Source organism: Tyto alba, unplaced genomic scaffold, assembly GCF_018691265.1.
Source record: "Tyto alba isolate M040663 unplaced genomic scaffold, T.alba_DEE_v4.0 Super-Scaffold_27, whole genome shotgun sequence".
Classification (NCBI taxonomy): domain Eukaryota; kingdom Metazoa; phylum Chordata; class Aves; order Strigiformes; family Tytonidae; genus Tyto; species Tyto alba.
The window spans coordinates 28635259-28651620 of record NW_024881301.1 but is presented as its reverse complement, the minus strand read 5'-3'; the positions used below and the strand labels follow the sequence as shown (position 1 = coordinate 28651620).

At 37.8% G+C, this 16362-nt stretch overlaps 1 protein-coding gene across 1 annotated transcript in view; it reads left to right on the top strand.

Annotated features, from left to right (window-relative positions):
- The window catches only part of INO80C (INO80 complex subunit C), a 34351-nt gene that overhangs the window by 2519 nt on the left and 15470 nt on the right, over positions 1–16362 (top strand). The gene's annotated exons all lie outside the window — the stretch shown is intronic.

Genomic DNA, 16362 nt, shown 5'->3' with positions numbered 1-16362 from the left:
TGCAGAAACCTCTGATTGTGCATGATGATGATTTTAACTTGAGGTAGTTGATCTGCTGCGGGGGGGGAGGGGGGACTAGCGCTTGACCGAGCACAATTTAACAGCTGCTAGTTGTGTTGCGTGCAGCTCAAGTACAATTTTGCTTTATGGCCTTCTCTCAGTTGAGCTAAGTGGACCTAAGAGTTAAATGTGAAATGAGGATGTAAGCTCAGGGCCTGAGTTTCGGGGAAGAGGGTCAGGGGAGGGAGACGTGCTATTGATGGGAATTTCTCCTAACTTCCTACCCCCCAGTCGTAGTGGGAAGTGCAGCCTCTCTTGCTGCCCTGTGTGACACCACTGGGCAGCTCCACAGACCCCTCCCAAGCTGATGACATCTGCCCCTTGACCATGAGGTATCATCTCATGATCTGAAACTAAACTCCAGAAGAGGTTCAGAGTCAGTGTGTATGTGACATCTGTATAGACTTTAGATGCAGCATGTCTTGGATTAGTTCTGTTAGAAAGATTTTGGTAACTAATGTGGTTGAAAAAGAGATGGAAAAAAATAGTTACCTTTCCCCACCTCTGAAATGATTCTTTTCAGTAATATTTCATGTACTATAACAGTAGCATAGCTACAAAGTATGCCTTACTGCCAGCTGGGTTGCTTATTTTCACATGAGCCATCAGACTGGGGGAACATTTCTGCATTTTTCATCAGATCTTCTTTCCAGACAATTAAAAGCAATTGTGCACATGCCAGAGCACAGACACAAACCCTTCCTCATTTTGAACCATGCTCCTGTAAAGCTTGTTTTCACCCTGTGGCGGTTAGGTAGTTTGTTTTCTGGAGGGCTTATTCCTAGGAGAGGGAGTATGAACCGTAGTGCTTAATGTAGCTCATGAACTACCCTGCAACTGTGAAAAATTACTGCTTGGCATAATCGCCTTTGACAACTTTTTCAAGGCCTGCCAGAGATAACAGTCTGGATTTTCCATCCTGGAGATGACTGTTCTGTGCATGCCTGTGTGCATGTATATGCAGATATAAAACATTGTATACTTAAATATAATTTAAATGCATATAAAGTCTTCTATATTTTAAACAATTCCCCAAACCCTTCAGCCTTTAGAACTGTTTTCTGAAGTTAGCACCACACTTAAGCCTGTGGACAGCTTCCAGTATTATGAGACAATCTGTGACTTCTTACTCAAACTGGGTTTCGATAGTGTGTGATAAACAGTTTTTGCAATTCTTCTCACAAGTGATTTCAGTGGAGGAAGGAGTAATTTCTCAATATTATGTCCAAGTCAGTGTACGCATTCACTGTCTTCATCAGTGCAGATCAATCCCATAAGGAAAAGAAAAAAATGACTCTCAGAAAATCTGTAACGTCAGGAATGGGACAAAAACCAGCTTGCTGATCTTCTAGCAATCATATTCAGTGTTGCTGCCTAGCTCTGGAGCAAGCCAGTTCAAACAGAAATGAAATGTGGGCATTGCATTTTTTGAGTTAGAAACATTGATCATTGGGTACTTTTCTTCTGCAGTACCTTATTTAATCTTAATGTCCAGAAGTCCTTATAACGCTCCTAGTTAATTGCTGAGTAATGCACTTTTTTTTTAGGATAAGGAGACTTGTGACACAATGAAACACTCCATAATTCTACTCTGTTGAGCTGTTCAGAATGTAGCCAGTCAACAAGCACTTAAAGCTCTTTTTTATAACTTATCCAATCTTCAAGTGGCTCAGCCAATCAGGGACTAGGTCATCCATGGATTTTAAATATTTTTTCTGAACATATTATATACTGAGTATCCAATCACTGTGGGATTTTTATTTCATTTTAGTTTAATAACTCCAAACAACTATTGCTCATCTGGCAGTCTGACAGGTATACAACTTTAAATACACTTCAGCACAGATTCGGAGGTAGCACTTGTTACTCTGACTGTTCACTTTCCTAATTAACTCCTTTGATATTTTTAACAGCCTTTTACAGCCTATTTTCAGCCTTTCAGAAGCCAAATATATAGTGTCATAGACCAGGTAAAATGGTTTCTATTTTAAGTAAAATGACATTGTGAAACAGATTGAGAAATAATGAATTATTTCCTTGGTTAACTAGCAAGCTATAGGTAAGAGGATTCCTACCAAGAGGTTTGTAACTACTTGCAGGGGTCAACTTAGGATCTGAGGAGTCCCTTTTATATTAACTGTTAACTTTTGCTGGGAAACTTGTGCCTGGCCTACATGAAAATATACTTCCCATAGTGCCAACTGTGAACCTACCCACATCTGTGATTCCATCACTGTGAAATTAAACAAAAAGGGGTTTTTGTAAGTTCTGCAAATTACATGGTTTGTTTTTCTTCTGCATGCTTTATGTCACAAGTAGCTATCACAGTGCTCACACTGAAAGACACACTGGTGTGGTAAAACTGTAGATGTCAAAAATGTGGTTTATTTTTTTATGTAATAAATTTGCATAAGTATAGCAATGTAATAAACCAGTTTCAGTAAGCTTGTGTATCTTGCAAGAGGGCACAATTATCACTCAGTATACATTTTTTTATAAACCAAATTTTGATTATGTTTCTCCGACACATGAATTGCTACTTTAAGATACACTTTAGGAACGTTACCAAAAACCATTCTTCATCATTTGTATGAGTTACTGACCCAAAGGTATTGAGTCATGTTTGTTTTGGAAGCACATTGCGCATAGGGCTTGTCAGTCATGTCTACAGAAGGAGACATAAGCTTTTTGGATATAGTGCCTGTATTTACCAAATGTGAAATTAAAAGCAAGTTTACAGGAAAGCATGATTGCAGATTGATTACATCACTTTCATTAGCATTACACAATTATTCCTCCCATGCAGTTGTACCACTGAAAAATACCTCAGTCTTTGCTGCAGCAGAAGATTTTTTAATGTTGAGGATTATTGTGTGTATTAAATGGTAACATTCATGTATAAAAACCAGTGCTGTTTAGTGGCTTATGTAGCACCGTGCAGTTAGATGTCCTTGCCCTATGGTTCCCAGTTGCTGCTGTGCTGGCTCCATTGCTGGCTCTTGTGCAGACTTGCTTCCAGGTCTCCTGTCTTTTTAATTACTATCACTTAACCTTAGATAGAATCTTTGACACTGATCTTAAAATGCTACCAATTCCTCTACCTTAATGTTCACACCACTATTTTTATAGATTATACAGCAACAGGAAGCTTTTAAAAGAGTATATTCTACATCAAGATGTAATTGATGAAACATAATGCTTGCCCATGCTAGCTAGCAAGCTTTGAAGATAAAATTTGCAGTGAGGTAAGAGAATGATTTGGAGAAAAGAAGTCTCTGATTTTGTCAGAGGACAATTAAAGAGAGAAAATATCCTAAATATTATGATAAATGTGTATTTAATTACATCACTTGTGAAACAACATCAGACAGAGGTAATGAAGTATAGTAAACGCCTTACTTTGAGAATGACATTATGTTTCATTTTACATTTTGAATTGATGTAAACTGCTCTGTAAAGTGCAGAAATAAACAGAGAATGCTTTTGCTTCCTTCCTCTCCATCCTTGTAGCACCAGCAGGCCTTGGTACCATTTAGAAAATAAAGACTGAACTTCCTCCTCTGCAATGGTATATAAGAGTTACATTAATAAATATATTGATTTTATCTCTAATCATGAATATTACAGCAGTACTACTGGCAACCTTCATTTTATGTAATTAACTCTCATACGTATACTTAGCGCTTTCTGTATTTCTTGTTCTATGCTTAAAAACAGAAGCTATACAACAATATTAGAAAATAAATTCAAAATGGTTTAAAATTATTGTCCTCTTTACTAAGCTCCTCGTGAACAAATTGAAAAGGAGCGACTCTAAAATATGTTTAGAACTCCATCTTTATTTTAAATGTAACTGAACAATGATGTTTTATATTGTTAACTGAAGATCATCAGATTAGAGTTCTGATAGACAGCTGTCAGTTCAACAAGAAGACTTAAATATATACATATTAACATGGTTACTGTTACGTACTCAGAAACTGTCCACTAAAGACAGAGAGCTTACCCTAGTACATAAAAGGCATGGAATTGGACACTAAACCATCAGTAAATGTAATAAATTCTCCTGTTAAGCTATTTTACCAAGCCTATCACTGTAAGTAGGAAACCATCAAATCAATTTTAAAATAACTTTGTTTTAAAGAGTCCCTTTGATCTGGCTGTAATTTCCTGAAAAATGAGGCTGGGGAGAATGAGTTTAACTGCAGAATCGGTGAGTACCGCTACAACGACTGAGTTGAACTGCTGCTCTCACCACGTACTGGGACAAGTACCTACTCCAGTGCGTCACACTACAATAACTTTCTGATCTGACATCTAAAATTACCTACTTAGGAATTCAGACCTTGTTTACTCCAATCAGTATAACACTAAACTTATTCTAATTATTATAATACTATTCCATATAATACTTTCTGTAACAGGAAAGCATGATTTTCCTTTGTAGTTGGAAATGTAATAAACAAGTTGTGTTTCTCACCAATCCACCTGCCCTGAAAGAGACAGCAGGACCCTGATACAGCATGATAGGAGGAAGATGTAAGTACATAGGTATTTGCCAGTTTATTAAAAATCTATCACATCATTATGCTCTAGACTACACTTTAGAAAAAAAAAAATCTAGGCCCTTAAGGTTATGACAGTAACTGAAAATTTATGAATTTAACCAATGTAGCAGTGCCAGTCTGAAGCTACTGCTTGCCTGGAATGATATCTTTAAAAGATGTAATGTGCTCCCAGGGGATGTTAACTCAAACCTTATTAAATTGATTTAAATGACACTTTCACTGGATAAAGTATAGATATCATGATACATTGCAGTCGATCGCTAGTTACTGATAAGAACTGCCGAGGTGAGCTCTTCCAGTTCAGCCACCTGCACACTTACTCACAACGCTACCGGAGAGTCTTGGCTCTTATAAAACTAGCAGCCAGTTTAAAACAAATTGCCATGTCTTAACATGAGTTTTAGCAGGTAGTGTTTAAATTGGGATAGCTATCCCACAGATAGGTGACATACTCTGGCATCACACTGCGTGTCACCAGACCACAGAGTGCTGAAAATCCCCCCAACTTGCACTTGTGTGTGTGAAGCACTCGGAGGCTGGCCGCATACATCTCCTAATCCTTTCAAAGGTGTGACCACAAAGGTACTTTCTACAACAAATCAGACAGCGAACAGCTGAAATATTAAGCATCTCTTCTTCCATGGGTTTTTTGTACTCTTTCAAAAAAACAACTTATCTTCACACAGTCCACTAATGCGAGCTAGGGTTATCCTGAGGTACCAGTTTTTGTCACTTGGACATTTGAAGTCAAATCTGTTAAAGAACCAGAATCCCTCCAGTCCCTGATGGAGAAAAATTATAATTAAAAGACAAGTAGCAGGTTTTGTAAAGAAATCTGGCAGAAGTTATGTGTGGTTTAAGTTAAGCTTTATTAAAAAAAAAAAAAAAGGGAATTGCTTTTATAGAACAATCTAGATTAAAAGGGAAACTGTCAAAACTGAGAGCTAAGAATTGACTTTGCTTGACATTTATCACATATTGAAGGCTGTAGATGATCTGTAATCATAAAAGTATGTGAATTTCCAAACCAGACTATGCCAGTCTTGGGGAATTACAAATCCCCCAACCAAATGTGATTAGATTTTAGATTTAGAGTAAACACAGATGTGTTATGTTGTAGAAAGGCAAAAGCATATGTGTATTGACTTTTACTATGGGCGTCAGTATGCTGGTGTCATGTTTTTTTTACCCTTCTCCCCTTATCCTACTAGAGAATTTCAATTTTTCCTTTAGCTAAGAGAAAATGGAGAGTCTTCCTATGATCACACTTAATTTCAGGACTCATAGTAAACATGCAAGAAACTTAGGAGAGATAATGAAGATGGTTCACTGCTGCTTTCATAAGGAGATAAAATAGGACGGGTTATTTTTTGAAAGAGAAAGAACAGTCGAAAACACTGCATGGATGTACTTTAGTGTGATATTTTGTCTGCGAGGTAGTGTTCCTAAAAAGCAATCTCAGAATTCAGTTAATGCATGAATAGGTTCAGATTAACAAAATAAAACTTGGAATAATTTAAGTGTCTAGATACTGCAGATTTGAAGAGGTTTCAGACCGTTTCTCACATTTTTGTAAAGTGTAATGTTTGTGTTAGGTAGTAACCTCGGTTCTTACTTTAGCAAGGCATTAGTAATGATATATTTGTCTTAGTTCTGGATTAGAAAGGCTAATCAAAATATTCATTTGGTAGCTTGGGAGGGTTTTGAACACATTTTTTAAGCCTTCCAAGAAAACAGAATGGAGACACTGCCGATTTTTTAGACCTGCATAAAGCTATAAAAGCTGTGACACTGTTGTGAAATGTACCTGGCTCTCATGGCAGAATTCATATCTGTGAACAGCATGTCCTGTCTCACTGCAAAGTACACCTACGACTTCAAGAGAGTCTATTAGGCAATCTGTTAGCTTCTCGTGATGAAAAAGGAACGAGTCCCAGTCTCCTCCTCTCTTCTTCACTCCTCCCCATCTCCACCAGTCTCAGCTGCATGCTCCTGCTGCCTGCATCACGCCCGCTTTGGTACTCACCAGTCCTGCTCAGCCGTTGATAGAGGCCATCAGCCAGAAGACTAACTTATGCCAAACCTTCCCCCTCTCCCAGGAAGCTGCACTGTCTCCGGCTGCACTGGTGAGCTGGACTGGTTCACTGGGACGTCTCACAGGTTCTGGAGGTAGCACAAGGCAGAAACACGACCACGTGGCAAGGGAGAACATTTTTCCACTACAGGCAAACTATTTCATGAGCTTGGATGCTCTTAACTGCAGGTTTCATTAGTTTATCATAACAAACTCTTTGAAAACTGGAGCAGTTCAAGATCTGATTCATTAATAGATACAGTGTCCCTGCCTCTGAGAAGAGCTGGAGAGTAACAGCTTCAGCTGTCATACTGCTTGCCTGTCAGTCTCTGAGTACTTTAACTGATTCTACAAACTCCAGCAGGCTTTTTGAGATGCCACCAAACTAAGCTAGCAGGAAATACTATGGACTAGCCCTCATTCTACTTGTCCCTGAAGATTTAGGCAATTCTTTCTACTTGGGATTCAGAACCATGAACATCTGCCTTTCTGAAAGCAGATACTAAAATCTTTTCTTTCAAAAGTAGAACAGAAGTCACACTTACCGCACTGATACTTGCTTTTTATATCATGTGTCCTTACAAGTGCTTGCTGTGTCCTCTACTTGAAGTTAGTCCTGTTCCTGCCATTGCCTGGGGGGATTCAAACCCTCTTTTTCCCCACGCACACCCTAACCACCAGGCTGGAAGCCAGTCTGGTGTGGTGGGAGGGGAGCGTGGAAATGTTTTCTTCTCTATATCTGAGGATGGAGGCTCTGTCTGTTCCAAAGAGAATGACTCTCTCGCCTGGTACTAAACACATTTGTCAGAACAGTCTGCTTATGTATTTTAGGTATTTATTTCTGTTACATGTTTTATTTAATGATAAATCAAATGCAAAACACACAGTTGTGCAAACAGGGATCAGAAATCTTTTCCTTCCAAAACTCTAGCCAAAAAGCTATATAGTCATGCCATCTAATAACATGCATTTATGTTGTAATAAAAATTCATCACTGTTAATTCAAAAAACAAATTCTAAATGGATAGAAGGAAACTATTTTGTGAGTGCAATTTTGTAATATGCAATTAAAATGTAACAGCGTCCATCATTCTGGGAGGGGTGAGTATCTGTAGTGACATGGTTTATAATCATCCTGCCCCAGGGTGTAAGTGCTGGCTGACACAGGAAGAAAAATTGTCCTTGCTGATTATAAGACCCTGCTGTGGATAAGCAGCATTTTGGGAAATTAAAAGAAAAACCCTTCTGTAAAGCATTACAGGCCATTCCTAGGATTTACCACAAGAAGAGAGAATTCTAGTATCATATCTGTCCTCTCATCATTTATTAAACAAAGAAAAATTATTTGTTCTATATCATATGTCCTTAATTTTCATTAAACAGGCAAGATACTGCACTTCCACGTACAACCTGTCTAACACGTGACTTACATAAATCTGACATGGCTTAAAAAGATACTTCATTTTGCAAACATCCACGGGCCTGGAGTGAAACCTCCTACAGTTTTAGGCAAGTTACTTTTCTCACTTTTCTGCCCCTACAGAGTTGGCTCGCTTGTAGCACTAGATTTACCCCGGTGTTCATAAGGGTGCAGTGTGCTTTATCACGACAGCCTTATTCACTGCTTCCTGAGATTTATGCGTTTCTGAGTTAGTGAAAGAATGAGAAGAAGGGCAGAAAAGGCTGAGATGCCTAAGATAGTTTCTGTGTGATAGACGAGGTTTACAGGTATGGATGGTGTCACTTAAGTGGTACAGCTGGAAAAATCGAATCAGCTTTCAAGCATACAAGTCTTAAAATATGAAAAGGAAACATCAACTTTCCAAGCTGCTTAGAGTTTGGGTAGGTGTCAAGCAGACTATCTTTGAAGAAACGGTTAGTGGCATCCAATGAGTGCAGGAGATGTTAGTCAGGGAAGGGAGAAAGTATGAAAATACTCACTATGTAGGAGAAAGGAGGAGATAGTTAAAAACCTGCAGGAAACAGCTTGAAAGTGATCTGCTTTAAAAATTGTCTTTTTGTTGAGTCAGTGGTGTATTGGTATGCAGTCTGTCCAGAAGCTTGTCTTAATTTTCCAGATAAACAGGTACATTTAATAAAAGATGACCTCTTCGCCTTGAAACCTTGTTACGTTTATGCCCTGAAACCATCGGGACTACAGCAAAATACTGCTGAAATGGAACATGCAGAGATTAGGGCAGTAATTAACATGAGTTATATGACTGCTCATGACCAAAAGAGCTTTTTGTTAATAAAACCAGTATTTTCTATTTTATAGGGTATTGATTTCTAACTAGGGAGATGGAGAGTTGCCCAGAGAGCTGTGGAATCTCTGTCCTTGGAGGTGTTCAAGACGTGCTGAGACAAAGCCCTAAGCAGCCTGGTCCAAGGTCAGTTTTGACCTGCTTTGAGCAGGAGGTGGGCTAATGACCTCCCGAGACCCGTTCTAGCCTCAGCTAGATGATTCAGCGTCTCATTACCGTGTCTTATTTCAGACAACTGATTTATATGATTAAGATGGGTGCGTCCTCTCCCTAGATGAGCAGTTGTACACTCCTTCTGTAGGCAGGTCAGGGTACCTCAGCTGGGTACTTTTCCCCATTTTATGAAGCCTAAAACTCCGTGACTACATTTAGACAGTATTTGTCCTTCCTACGCTGTAACAATGGTTATGTTTTAGTAGATCTGCTTTTCCCTGGGAGGAACAGCACAATGTTCTAACAGCAAAATTAATTTTTAAAATCAACAAACTGAAATAGGAGAAGGCTATTTTTCCTTGACATGTTCACATTGTGTTCAGGCTCCTCAAACCAAAGTAGTTAGCTGGAAAGTCCTTACTCTTGAAGTTGATATTATCTTTATTTACATAATCTAGAACTAACAATGTTTGAGTCTCACATTAATTAATAACTTTAAATTTTCTCAAGTCAGAAATTCCATTTTCTCCTTAATTTTTGTTCAACCTATTAATTGAAGCCAGAACTGCCTTTTGTTGCAGCCACAGAATTGCCCTTTTCATCTGTCCAAAAGCCTCTTTTTTTTTATTTGATAAATAATTAATTGTGGGAAAATTCTTAAAATATCCTGTTAAACCCATCACAAAATATTAAATACTATGTTTCCCTCTCACCTGCGATAGTGGGTGTGATACCAAAACTTCAGTAATTTTAATGTAGTGGAAAAATCAAGTCGTTTATTAGTTTTGTTCTGTTTCAAGTCCAGCAAAAAAAAGCAGTTAGGATACAAGTTTGTATGCAAAACACTGAACTGTCTGGTGCTTTTTAGATGTGCTGCAGTTCCCCAGCTTCAATATATAGTATCAGGGTAAAGTATACGGCCACAGAACTTACACAGTTGAGTAAACAACCACCTACTTGTACAAATGTTTCTACAGAAATATTTCTGAAATTTCCCTTGAAATTAGCATCACTATAGAACTCTCTCCTTCCTTTTCCTTCTGAGCAGCCTCAAAATAGTCTACAATAGATAATTGTATTACCTTATTTTCATCCAAATTAGAATTTGCCATATGTTTATTTTGGTTCAGTCATCACGTTTTTTTTTCATTATCCAGTTAAATGTAGGTATCCATAGGATAATGCATCTACAGTTTTGCTGAATACAGGAGACCTGGTGTGCTATTCAAAGCAGAAATGGTTGGTGTCGAGTTTGCTAGGTTAAGGAAAGTAGATGTAGTATTTAGGGCATGTACAGCCAGATTTTTTTTGTCCCATAGTATGAGGCAAACAAGAAAGATGACATTTGTAGTCTGGAGATTTTAAAAACCTAAGGTGCAGTTTCTTTTCTTGTCCTCTTTTAAAGACCTTTGGAGCATCCGATACAGTTACTGCTCTTTGATATATTATGGCTTTGATAACTTTTTGAAGGCTCGTAGAAAGAATACTTTTATTCTCAATTGCTTTGTAAGTGGAACGTTCCATACATCAGTGTAGCTAGCGTTTGTCTTTCTGACATAAGTGTTTGGATATGACAATCTTAAGTACCTGTACACAAATGGGAAAACCTTCTGAGTAACTTTAGACTGCAGCGCTAAGCCTTTGCAGTACGACTGCTGGTGTTGCTAATGCATCACGGCAGCAGTACGTGTAGTTAGAAGATATGTAATAGCAGTAGAATTTTTATCCAGAAGTGGCAATTAAGACAGAAGGAAGTGCTAAACTGTAAAAAAAAAAAAATAGGGAAAATGCAAAAGTAAAGTTTTGTTTTCTGTATCGGTGTACCAGTTAGTCTATAGCATCTGAACATAAAATTTGACTATTCTAATTCAGGTCTATTTTTCCTAAGAAAATAGAACAGGACTTCTGGATGAAAGAGACACCCTGTCTTTACTCGAAACCGATTAATTGCCTTTCCTTGAAGAAATGTTGTTTTGGTTTTGTTTGTTAATCAAACCTTGTTTCCTGTCAAAATGGATAATGTTTTACAGAATAAACTAGAATCAGGAAATGGAGTATTTTTTGCAGAACGGAATTGCTTTCCTGTCAGCCATAGGAGCTGCTGTCTTTTTGCTTCCTTGTCCCTGGTTCAGCCACATGCAGATGAATGGACTTGGATCCTTCTCCTACCTTGGCTGAAGCCTGTTATTCCACAGAGGGATTTTCATACGCTCCCTGAACAGCATTACAATGTTAACAGCACACAAGCATATTGTAAGCCTCCAGTCTTTTCTCCAGAAATACTTTGACCTTAACAGTTCTATATCAGATGGTGCATTTTAAACTTTAAGAAGAAGTTTAGCCAAAGTCCTTGAATGAACTGAGTTTTTCTGATAGAGAAAGGAACGCACTGGCAGTTTTTATAAAAATTCAATTGTGATTTACCCTGGTCTTTTTTGCTAGTATGCTTCCATCCATTTTCAGTCTTAAGGCCCATCAATTTAGAAGACTTTTTTCCCTTGGGGAATCAAAACGTTCTGTTAGCTGGGCTCAGTTTTACCCTTGGTGAAAGTATGAACTAACATGTGCTTTTTCATTCCATATATACTGAAATTTTTAGCTCCAGAGCTGCTTCAGCATGCTGTTCAGCTCATGAATTGGTCCAAGTTACAATTTTCTTAATAAAGAAAACTGTCAAACGTTATAAACAAGGAATAGTCCCAATCCACCAAATGAAATCTAAAAGTGAGAGAGCCTTTGCAATTATTTAAGCCGAAGGGAGCTTTGTGGCAAATGCAAATTAAACCAAGCTTTTCTGGGATAGTGTGAAGCTATTCACAGTTGCATCCCAATTACATTTTATTTGAGGCTTTTCCCCATAGAAAATAGTAATTTTTTTTTTTCCTTGAAATATCTGTAAGTTATAAAACTTTGTCTATCACAGTGCTTGAAAGTTTTTAAATGGAAAAACATGTTTGGCATCTGAAATCTCTTGAGAAGAAATCAAAGCTTTTTATTGAAGCTTGTTAGTCTCATTCTGGGTTTGGACATTTAATCACTTTGAAGAGAACAAAGTAAAAAAGTTTTTCTGGATTTTTTTTTCCTAAAGTGACCAGTACCAGTAAGAAGGGAGTTCTTGTGTCATGAAATTGCTAGGTCTTTTTCCCCTATGCTTTCAAGAAATGTTTTAGAGGTGGGGCATGTAATTAAAATCTTTTTCTCCCTTTAGCTGCATTTTTAATTTTGAATTCAAACCCTCACACAGCATAACAGAGCTTTGCTTTAGGGTGTTTTATACCTCTATCAAAATGACCAAAGTAATTAGTATTTTATACATTTTGCTAAGTATTTTGTCACTGGAAGCACCAGTGCAGGTGAATGATAATGGTTTGAAGCTCAGTCAGTGACGGGACCCTAAATGAGAATGTCGCCTTTTAATCAAGAGCACTTGGAGTCTATGGTATTGAAATGCCCTACAGAGAACATAGGAAAAAAGCCATCCATCACTTTGTGACAGTCCAATCTTTTAGTGCATGAGTAAAATTTTATTCAGCCTGTCTAAGGCAGTTGGAATGTAAGATGTTTTAACTCACCTCAAAACAGCAGTGTAAAATGCGAAAGCATAATGTACAGATTGCTTTCTGGACAGCATATGTGTCTTTATGTATTATCTTTATTTATTTAGGTTGCAGCTGAAAGATTTTCTATGTTCTGTTTCAAACACCTCCCCCACTTCCTATTATACACCCAACAGGCAAGATCATTTCTAAATTTTAGTCATATGTTTGGAATTAATTTGCATAGTTGATTAACTCTTGACGCTCAGCAGAAATACTCAGCAAGTTAGAGGGAAAGAACTGATACTCTAGGAAGAGCAGATTTTGTAAGTCTCACACAGAAAAACAGTTTGACACGTGACTCAGAAGTCCTCCAGGGAATGCTTAGGAGAAGCTGAAGTACATTTAGTGACATGTACTTGGAATTATGAACTATTATTATAATAATTCAACAGTCTAATTTCAAGTTCTGTGTTGTTACATTTGTTTTTAACAACCCTCCCTCAGCATTCTTGATAAGCGAAAGCAGCAACAGCATCTGAGGACAATGTCATAATTTAAACAAACATATTTTTGTTGTTAGGCATTTGGGAGATTTACTTTTATGTCAATGGAAGCAGAAACCTGTACCAGGAACCTTGTCATTTAAGATGAGTTGGCAATGATGAAAACCATTGACTTAAATGGATTTACTCCCAATTTACACTGTATGCATGACTGTCTTACCCACCCTAGTAGCTGCTTGAATCAAGGACACTGATTAATGCCTGTTTTCAGCTGTCTACTGCTCAGTTTTTTTGATTAGTAAACTGAGCTTTTCAGTAACCTGTGGAACAAATTTTTCTTTGAATATGCAAGATTGGGGGGTTTTCCCTTCATGGCATTTGAACATTTTCAAGCTGAAATATTTTTTGTCCTACCCCAAAATAAGGTAGGACCTTCTGTGAAGGAAGAACATTCATAAAACGCTACCAAATATCTGAGTGCTGAGAGAGGAAAGGCTGGTGAAATTGTATTGGGCTTCATTTCAGTGAGCAGAAGGGAAGATGGAAAAAGCTTTTCCTGCTGAATCCAAGAACCAGTAAAATGCAACCAGATGGGGAAGACATGCTTATACATGTTGCTGAATAAGTCTTTCCAGCAAACCTTTCTGTCACAGACATGGAGAGAGTTAATCTTGTTTAAGAGAGTGCTGTTTATTCAGTCTTACATTGTTATTGAGTCTCCAGTGAGTTTGCTTTCAGAAATACACTGTGCTATTAATGTTGGTGATGAGAAATTTTCTAGCTATCATTTTAACTTGAGCTTAAGCATGTCTAATTCTGACACCTTTCTCTGTGAATTGTTCTCAGAGATGTAAAGAGCTGCATTTTTGTCTGCCAGACTGTACGTGTTCAAGTTTTAATGGCTCTTGTCATGTCATCATGCAAAGTTAAATGAATTAAATATTCAGAATGTGCCAAAGCCTGTGCCAGGCTTGTTACACAGTGAGAGCTAATATATTAATCAAACAGCTTAATATATGTTCCAGTATGAGCAGTATTAGCAGGGACTCTGTTAAATAGCTGACATTCAAAGTCTACTCTGAATTTTACAAAGTTTGCTTGAATCATCACTTCTGTCATCTAGTGACATTCATGCTCTGTTTCCACATGGCATTCTCACTCACTGTAATTGGCTGCTAGTGAAAATACAGGTATTATCCATCTATTTTATAAATTACCATTTTATTCTGTGGCTGCATGACACAGCTTCATCAGGATGTCACAGAACTTGCACACAGCTAAAAGTTGAGTGTTTTGCTACAAGTTGGATATTGCTGCTTTGGAAGTAACCTGCTACAGGAATAACTGGAAATATACCATTATTGAGGCTGAGTTAAAACAACTGTGACAATGAAATTAAGAATGTCATTATTATTGTGAGTGTGAAAATCAGCTGCCAAAAGTAAGTAAAAATGGTTTAAACTATTTATTGGACTTCACATACAAAGGTTGGAGACAAGGGCGTTCCTCAGTAAGTCAAACTGGGTGCTTGGGGAAGAATTATCACCAAGTGTGAGGGGTTGATTTAGAACCAGACCCCTCTTATTACTTATTTTTCAATAGTGACATACAATTCCCTAGTCATCACTGTAAGCCAAAGCCAGACTATCAGAAATACTTAACACAGAAATGAAGCAAAAGCAAAAAAACTACATATGTAATCACCTTCATCTAAAATTGCTGTACTCAATACAGTGTTAAAACTAACGAATGAATGATTTGCAGAAAACAAACCAGAGAAAATCAATGTTCATAGTATTGTTTTTCCTCCCTTAATCTAGAAGCTCCTTTTCCAGTTCTTACTGAATTTATTTATGCAGTTAAGTTTTGCTTTACCAACACACTGTTCAGTTTACCTTCTATTCTTAACTTCTATTTTACCATGTAAAATTGTAACAACTAGCAAAAATGGCCACTGACAATTGTAGTGTACCTTCAGTGATGTGCAAATCCATTTATTTTCTAAGCCATGACGTACATGGTATGCATAAGACGCCAGAAATGTGCAAATTTGTATCTTTGACTTTTATGTTTCCTATTTTTTAATGGTTTTTATACTTCATAGTAATGAAAAAAAATACAGAATATAATCCAAAAGAAAGTTAAGAAATTATACTTCAGTGTATATCAGTTATTCTGTTATGCAATTTTAATCCTTACTGGGGAAAGAAAAAAAAAAAAAGATTCAGACGAGCACTTTCTTAATATCCTAATTCCACCTGGTACTTAGTCCCATCACAGATACCAATCCCAAACCCCACAATGCTGATTCCACCTAGAAATAGCCAAAACAAAGAATTCAGATTCCATGGTCTACAAGTTTTGCTTGTCCTCTCCCTAAATAAAACCAGACAGATGGAGCAATATTTGGAAATCATGTGAAAACCAATACATCTGCGGTAGGGAATTTGGAACAGAATATATTGAAAAAATTAATAGATCTACCAAAACCTAAGATTGAAAGTAGTATGTGAATAGGCAGCCTCCCAGTGTGTATTTTCCCCCACTACAGACAGCACATACAGTAGGGTCCAAACTAGGCTCATTCCTGGGGTTTGGCTTTATTCAAAAGAAGCTAGTGTTAAGGTAGCAAAGCTTAGCTCAGGTCTCTTCCCCAGACTTGACTGCTCTTACAACAAACCTCTTAAGACTCCCAAGTGTTTGCTGCAGGTCTTCATTTTCTCTTGAATTTCTGCTGTCTCCTAACCAAGTGCAGTCCTCAGCCAGCTTCCTCACTCCACGGCTTTCACCCAGTCCTAGCACATAACAGGGAGGACAATGTCCCACATGGCTGGGATGCACTGAATACTCGATAGGTGGTTTTGTGAAAATAAATGAAAAAAAAAGAAGCAGCTCCCCTCACTATTGCTCCTGTCCATCCCAGAATGGATAGAGGTTGCCAACCTGTCACACTGTGGTAGTAGTTAAAATTCAGCTAAAGCACATAACCACAACTTTACAGAGGGAATAAAATTGCACAAGTGGTCCTGTAAGAAGCCTTTAACCTGCTGTCTACAACTTTTCAACATGCAATTCCAGTCAAGGAGGATTCTGGGAGGAGGAGGAGGAGGAGGGAGAGAACAAAGGGAGGTAACATGGGAAGTGGTGGCAGCATGGACTTCTGTGGAGGTTAACAGCCAGAGGAAAAGTTGATGGGAAAAG